Source organism: Anoplophora glabripennis, unplaced genomic scaffold, assembly GCF_000390285.2.
Source record: "Anoplophora glabripennis isolate ALB-LARVAE unplaced genomic scaffold, Agla_2.0 scaffold1632, whole genome shotgun sequence".
Lineage (NCBI taxonomy): Eukaryota > Metazoa > Arthropoda > Insecta > Coleoptera > Cerambycidae > Anoplophora > Anoplophora glabripennis.
In genome coordinates, this window is record NW_019417720.1 from 9074 (window position 1) to 18146 (window position 9073).

The window sequence follows — 9073 nt, forward strand, 5'->3', positions numbered from 1 at the left end:
AGATACTTATCCACACCGATAGACATATTTCAAATTTAATTTCAAGGTTAACGGCAATGCCAAAGTCAAATGAAAGTCACCAACCTACGTCACTTTCGGCTTTCAGCCTCAAGGTCATCCATACACCAACGTCATCGGCCTTCGGCCTCAAGTGTAAAATTCTTCCTCTCTCAGATACCATACAACTCTAATTTCAAGGTTAACTGCAATGCAAAGGTCAAATGAAAGTCACCAACCTACGTCACTTTCGGCTTTCAGCCTCAAGGTCATCCATACACCAACGTCATCGGCCTTCGGCCTCAAGTTCATCCCAAGCCAGAAAGTGGAGGGGGGAGACTCTAAGACCGCAAATATACCATACTGATATAGTATATGTATATGTCTTAATCTACGGATATGGAACAAATGAATGTGAAATAGTTTTTAGTTTAATGGAAGAATAGATACCTTTCTGTGTTTTCAGAGAAAATATATATTGTTACCGGTTTTATTTTTTCACCATAACTGACTCAATCACTTTCCGTCTGATTTTTTTAATTCCAAGTTATTTTATTCCGTTTGTTTGAAAACAAAGTTCATAAACGAGTCAATATTTATAAAATATTGTTATGCTTCATTTAAATACAGCCAAAATTAGTATCCCACAGGCTGTTCTTAAAAATCGGACAGTTGTAATAGCTTTTGAAAATAGAATAGTACTTAACTAATAATATTGGGGAGAACAACTACTCTGCTGACTACATCCATCCATCCAATATTGAATTGCACCCGAAATATCCATTAAACTGTTAAGATTACTCGTCAGTAAAATGTCCAGCCATAGACTGATGGTTTGGAACTTATAATTCTCATCAATATGCCAGGTGAGACGACCGACGGATAATCTAGTTTAGATATTCATCTACAAATAGGGGCTACAGGAGGCCTTTTTTCTAAAAAAAAACCGAAATAAAATTTCAAAACCTACACACAAAAACGCGATACCGATACTTACCGACTTAGAAACTTACCGATATAAAATTTCAAAACCTAAAAACCTGCTCAAGGGGGCGCACTCGCAGATCCGCAGCCTACGGGCTACTGAGGCATGGGCACATTAAGGACTTACCCAAAATTAACACAAGTTGATATTATTTTGCACTTGATAACGATAGTGCCTAAGATTATCTAACAGATTTCTGTACAAAATATTCCGCTGATTCGCGCTGAACGAAAATATTGCTATCTATACTCGTATATCCTTATCACACTCATTGCTTTGTACCTACTTCCAGTAGTGTTTATTGCATGTAGTATCGTGCTTATTCCAAACACTAAAGTACAATAATACAGGATGATTTTACTTTAAATACAGAAATTGCGGGAATAGATCAGTTGCCAAAATATAAGTAGGGTTTGCTCTATAAACTTTTTTACTGGGAGACGTGGTATTTGAGATACAGTATTCAAGTTTCCAAAAAAATTATATTTTCTGTCACATCTTCATAATGCGCTTGTGATGAATCTTGAGGGGCCAGCTGGTCAGCCGGCTAGTAAGATAAAAAAGATATTATTAAATCGTTTTTTTTTTGGGGTTGGTCACCAGATCTCTAGAGGGGGCCATGCCCACGCCTGCTCCCCCTAGCTACGCGCCTGGTAATTTGTGATGGTATGGTCTGCTTATTCCCAGGGATTTTATTCTAAATATTGAACAGTAACCTTACTTTTACTTTTATATTAAAGGGTATAGGTATGTGGCGAAGCACCCATAGGTATATTAAACTTTTCTATAAATTTGTTACCATTATCACATACATGTTACTAATTCGCTTATTATAAAAATGAAATACAAAAATTGTAGTGCACTTTATAATATTTATTATAGTTTTTTGAAAAATTATACAATGCCATATATGCCAAATATGGTAAAATTTATGACCAAAGATTGTAAAATCACGCCTCTAAATTTGTGACTACGATCTGTATACGTCACATTTCAATTTATTTTTAAATCGTGTAATTGACTGAAAATAAAGTTTTTTTAAATTTTTAACTTGATTTCTTTTCTAATCAGTGTATTTTTGACCAATATTTTATTTTAATTTTACTTAAATATTAAATTTAATACAACTTTTGCATTACGATAGCAATTTTTCTGTGCGACAATATTTTACATTTAACAATATTTTGTAAAAAACTGTGAAATAAATTTCGTCAAAATTTGTATATAGATTCTTTTTTATAAAATTGTTTTAATATATTAGAAAAAACAGTCAAATTTAACTTATTCGATGTGCTGCCACAAATTTAGGCGCATGTTTTTAAAGCTGTAATCGTTTTCTTTTTAAGATAAAGAAATTGTAAAATTTTTTCTCATGATCATGGGCATAGCTAAAGGGGAGCAGGGATGTGCACAGTCCACCCCAGAGAGCTCGGTGCCAACCCCAGAAAAATATCTAATATTATAATTTTATCTTTGTTATATCGGTAAGTTGGTGACTGCGGGTTTTTTTTTAGAATCAAATCAAAACGTGTTCAAATTTGATATTCGTCTCTATACAGCTTGCAGGTCTGGACCCACCCCAAGCAAAAGTTATAGTTACGCCCATGCTCATGATGCACACCACATGAAATATAATAGATAATTTTTTCAACATTTATTTTAATTCGAGCCCTAGATTTATTAAGAAATTGAAAGAAGCTTTTCTCAATTCAAGCAATGTAAATAGTGTCAACTATAAGTATTTTAGAGAAAGGAGGAGTAATTTTCAAAATTTAAATAATCACTCTGTAACTATAACAAAAACTTTGAAAGATAAATATGTGTGGACATATGGTATTACTTTATTTGTACTCATATTTTTTTAGTAGATCGTTACAAAAATACCTTCGGTATATACAGGGTGTGGCGTGTATAGTCTATAAAAATTAAACTACAGCTTCCTGATGATATTTGTAATAGAAAAGTCTTATACGAAAAAGTTCTATCTTCGCGTTTTTTTGTAAAATAAAGTTCATTTATTCAACGAAAATGAAGGCCGATGCTGCGTTATTTATTAAAAACTTTGGAAATGTTAGGTTACATTGTCAAAAAATTTGTGCAGTTAACTGATTTTCTATTTGTATTGAATTCATTATTCACTTAATTATTAAATATTAAGCATCGTTCATCGACCCATCAGTGTTAAAAAGTGAAAGATTCCAGACAAAAGTTTTTATTTTGTAATTCCACGATAGTGACAGTGTAATTTTTATAAAGAAGTAAAAAAATAAGAATATCTTGTCGATTACATTAAAAACGAGATTCTTATTTCTTACTTTGCTTAACCAAACTAGTTTTACAATGAACCGAGAAAACAATGTATTTACTATTTCCGAACGTGTCGAAATGGTGTTGGTGTAGAAGAAGATGCGCTCGCGTCGACTAGATTGTACCGAGAACGATGGCCACAACGTCATCCCCCATGCGCAAATACAATCCTACAGTGCGTTCAGTGGCTGCGAGATACGGGAAGTGTTATTCCTCGTGGAGAAGGACGAGGTCGGCAAATGAACCGTAATGTAGAAGATGCAGTGTTGGAAAATCTTGATGAAGACCCCCACAATTAGTACTCGACGACTCGCACAGCAAGTGGGAACCTCATCTCGTACCGTACATCGCATCTTAAGGCGCCAGCTGTTGCATCCCTATCATCTGCAACCAGTTGTACAGATTTTACCCCAGGGTTGTGATCAACGAATGCGTTTTTGCAGATAGTTTTTACGGCAATGTGCAAATCATGTAGACTTCCTGCTTATGTTTGTATAACAGATGAGGCGACATTTACCCGTGATGAAGTGAATTTCCATAATATGCACATATGGGCCTATGAAAATCCTCACGCGATTAGGGAAACTCATTTTCAACATCGGTTCTCGGTAAATGTTTGTGCTGGCATAATAGGTGATGTACTTGTGGGTCCCTATTTCTTTAAAGGACGACTAAATGGACCAAAATATGCTTACTTTTTGGAGAACCGGAGGCCTGAATTATTGGACGATGTGCGCATGTTTTATCTTCAAGATGGGGCTCCTCCACACAGTGCTCGAGAAGTAACGACACTTTTAAATAAAATCTTTCCTCAGCGATGGATTGGACGCTTTGGTCCTGTGCCGTGGCCACCTCGATCGCCCGATCTAACTCCAATGGACTTTGGAATATCTTTGGAGTCACTTGAAGTCATTGGTTTACGATACTCTAGTTGTTACGGTGGAAGAATTGCGAAACCGTATACTTACTTGAAGTTGCTGACACAATTAGGGGAATACCTGGAATTTGGGAAAATATTCGCCAAAATTTGGCGCGCCAGTGCCATGCCTGTATCCGCGCTAATGGGGATCAATTTCAACATTTTCTCTAGAAATGGTAAGTTTTATTTCATTTTGTTCCATATTTTAATGAAGTTTGTTTGGCAACTACAGATGCTTACGGATGTGGTTTTGTTTGAGAACTCTTGCAGTAATAACAATGCATTTAAGATAGTAATTACTATTAATTATTATAATAAGAAAATATCAGTTTTTTTAATATCTATTTTTCTTAGTTTGTACTTTTGCATTGAAAAATTCCCCAAAAATTGAGAAGTATCTTTCTATCTTTCAACGACGATTTGTTTACGCGGCTAGTCTACAGCACGTAACTCATCGTACAGTACACGGACAGGACCGTTCCAGAGAAAATATTTTGATCCATAATTGAACTTTACGAAAAAAACGCAAAAATAGAACTTTTTCCTATAAGACTTTCCAATTTTTTTTTAACAATTTTAAAAAAAAAAGTCCGGAAAAAAGGGGAAAAAAAAAAACCTAAAAAAAAAAAAAAAAAAAAACAAAAAAAATTTAGGAAAATGAGAAAAATCAAATACACTAATATTACAATTACATACATAAAAAAAGAAAGTATTAAGCAAGTGAGTTATGTATGAATTCCAACAGGGAATGACCTCTAGCATTTGTAACCATTTCACAGCTGTACCTATGCTCAAACATATTCTATTCAGATATCATTTCATAGGGAATAACGTCCTACTGAGAAACGCGACAATTAAAATTACCTCCAATAATGAAGGGCAAGTTAGTGATAAGTATTTGAGTAATAGTTGTTTGAAAAAGATCCAGCATGTGAGCAGTCACACAAGTAATAAATATAACATTGTTTTCATAGCACAGTGATAAAATAATCCACTAAGATGACTGATCCAATACAGTACCTAACTTTGACATTTTTTATTACAAACACTGTTAGACTGCCACTGTCTCTACCACGACTGTTTCGTTTACAAAACTATATACCTATTATAAAAGGAAACCAAATGCGGGAAGTTTAATGAACTGCAAGTAGGTATGCCACGTTTCACACAAACACATATTGTCAAACCCCCTTATTTGTTCTAGGAAAGTTATCCAAATTTTTCAAATCCTCTACATTTCAGAGAATAATATCTAGTGGGTGCTATTTTGACATTTTCGATGAATTGTCCAAGGATATCAGTTTGGTCAGTTTTATTCTCTTTATTGGTCTAGGAGAATTACCTTCAACTCTGGTTCTCTTATGGTTCTCCACGCCTCTAGTAACGATCATTATTAACACTATGTACTATGTCCATCTCGCTCACTCTCTCTATGCAAACTGAGGGACTGACTTGAGTCATTGTTCCCAATTCTTCTATCGGTTGTTTAATTCTAATGCACTCAGCTTTTTGGAAAGAATTAAACCCCGGAAACTTGGTAATTTTTGGGCCAGTCCGGGGTCAGTTGAGAGTCACTTGATGGCAAGTATTCTGTCGATGGCCAAGAGCCATCGCAGAGGTGTGAGTGTGTATTTTGTATAATAAATGTTAAAATTGATTTGCCTCTCTATTTTTATCCTCTCAGCAGCTAAGTGTGAGTAGCCCCGAGAAAATAGTATTTGTTCTTACTAATTATTTTCAATATCAACTGTGCATATTTGTTATATTCGTATTTTTTTAGATTAGATATCTTTAGAATATCTAAGGTTTAGATATCTTTTGTATACTCAGATTTCAGGTATCAAGGAACATCATTTGACTTCATCCGTTGATACTTTTTAGGGAACATTTAGGGAGTTATTTGAGATAGTTTAATACCTACCTTTATAGTGTATCAGATTCGAGTACTCTAAATGTTGTATTCATTATTCAAATAATCATGGTTACCTTTTTCAACAGAGTACCTACTCACCATTCATAAATTGAATATTTTTTCTATATTTCTATAGGTATTTATATTTCCTCTGCTGAATATAATATTAAACTAACCGTTTAATGTGCTTGAACGATACTATTCGAGAAAAAATTCACACCAGACAAAACGGATGAAGGAAAACTTAAAATTTACTCTCTCTCACAACTACACTCCAACATCAAAAAACGATATCATTAAGCCTTCTCCAGTCGCCGACAAATTGCAGGAAGCAGCTAATTTGTTGCAATCATTGCTGCGACGCTGTTTTCACGGTTGCAGAGCCCACTGCGGCCGAGTGAGCCATAAATCGTGACATTTGTCTGCGGGGCCGGGAACGCAGACTTATAAATCAGGGTTGTTAAGAGAACGATCATGGCACATGTGATGTGACGGCGCGGCTCCGACTGTCACGGCCGACGAGATCTGACTTTGAGGAGCCGCGCGCGCTAACTCGCGCGGAAAACTGAAAAATTTCAGCGGGAACGAAACAAATGGCGGATGGCGCGAGCAGCCGAATTAACTGTGTGTTTTGAGGAATGCTAGAACAAAAAAGGAGCGGGTTCCGCGAATGAGACAGTTAGTGGGACCACACCAGGGAAGTTTATTGCTGAGTGTCGGGTTTCAAATTAATTCTCACGGAGGTTTCCTGAAAATCGATTGCCGGGTTGGCAAATCTTTTATTATGCAGACACAGTTTTATTTTTTGTACTTACAAATAATGCTTCAATTTACTTATTTTATTGTTGCCACATATCTCCTATGGGATTTGATGTTGCGCGCCAAAGATTCAAGTAATTAAAATTATAAAATTGGAAGTTCCTTCTCTGGTAGCAGGAGTTCGTTCCCTAAAAATTATATTAAATTTAATTTTTCAAAATTATTTAATATTACTAGAAACGAATAAATTAAACATGGGTGGGTATTCGCTGAAAATTTGCCATCAGGGCAGAGGAGGGATACAAAAATAAATACGGGTCATAAAACCAATAAGCCAATAATAACCATAAAATACAATTTTGGATTTGGTAGCCAGGGTGGCAGGGGTAAGTACAAGATTTAAAAACTTAATTAATAAACTTAAAAAAATAATTAAAATGTCGCCAACGCCACTTCCTTTCTCCGTGCGGGGGCCCATGAAATGGCAACCTATAAAGTTATCTTTTTATTAATATAATTTTTTATGAAAATAAATAATTTGTTTCGGTAATTCGGTATACGTATCTAAAGTAAAGACGACGCAAATTCAATTTCTGTAAAAATTAAAGTTTTTTTTAATGTCACGTTCAAAATTCAGAAATATTTCGTCCATGTGCAACACACGCCTTAAAAGTAGGTACGCATATAATTATTTAACACAGCGTTTAAGTGAAGAAGTACTTTCTGGTTTCTTAGCTTTTTCTCTTCCCTTTGATCAAAACTTTTAAGACAATCTTAGATTTTACCTTAAATAACACATATTTTTCTCACTACAAGCAAGTCTAATGCAATTAAATTTCAGGGTTTCTGAGAAATTACTAAAGATAAAAAACTCGTACCTATTACTTAGTTTTGAAATACGATATTAATGAAATGAAATACAAAATGACAAATCTACGATTTGATATAAATGGCGAATGCACCGGGTTGAAATACGTTATACAGGGTGTCCGCAAATTTCACCGACAACGTTCGACTGCATATTCAGGACGATAAATAAAAACGAACTACTAAAAAAAAGTTAACAAAAAATTTTTGGGTTTTGATTTACAAGCCTTCAATGTCAAAAATAAAACTAATTTAATTAATAACTTCATAACCCGTTTGCCGATCGCGTTAAAATTTGACACATTTATTTATGGGGGGTACCCTAGTTTGATGGTTAGTCGATTTTATTAATTTGTTAGCTACTCTATTACTCAAAATATTGTAAATAAAAATGAAAAATTAATACACTACTATTTATATAAAAATAGCGATACAAAGTACCTATTTTCATTAAAATTAATTATTTTCCAAATAAAGTAAAAATGAGTTCCTTTTATAAAAAAATAGTCCTACCTTTTTTATTGTGACAAAAAATGTTATTAATTTATTGCAATTAATTTATTGTAATTAATTTGTTGTAATTTCATTCTTAAGAAAATACATAGTTTTGGTTGACCCTATAGAAATAAATATTCAAAAAATTATACCGTTGGTTAGGCGATTAGGAGACCTTTCAAATGAGATGCCTCATGACCCCTGTTTCTATTTAAGAAAATCGTCATTACGTCAACACTGGTGACGTAACGGCTCCTAAATTTGTATATTCCCCTATCTTGAATTTTAGCTATTTACATTTTTTCATACAATTAACCGTTTTCGAGAAACGCTGACTAGTGACAATACTACCGTTTAGTCATCATCAATCATTGCATTACTGATTAGATGGTGAATAAATTTTAAAATTTTTCACAGTAAATAGTTAATAAAATTTGAAAATATGGTGTGCATTTAACTCTTTATCAGTCAATATCTCGGAAACGGTGAAGTTTGGTGATTGTAATAATTATTGTAATGACTAATTACTGTCACTAAAATTTTATTATAAAGTTAATTAGAGTTTAAAATATTTCTAAGAATGTATACGTTGTTTATGAGACATCCATGAATAAGTTTTGACATAAGTCTACTTTGAGAAAAGTCACCGTAATATTGTAAGAGTTTAATTAAAAGCCTTTTTTCTCGAAAACCGACCACATTAGGAAGTTCTAACAAGAGTACATTATTTATAGAAAATAAAATTATTCATTAGAAATTGGAGCTCGAATGGTAAAAAAACTGAACCTTAAAAAAATTACAACTTAAAATGTAATAGGAATGTAGCATAACT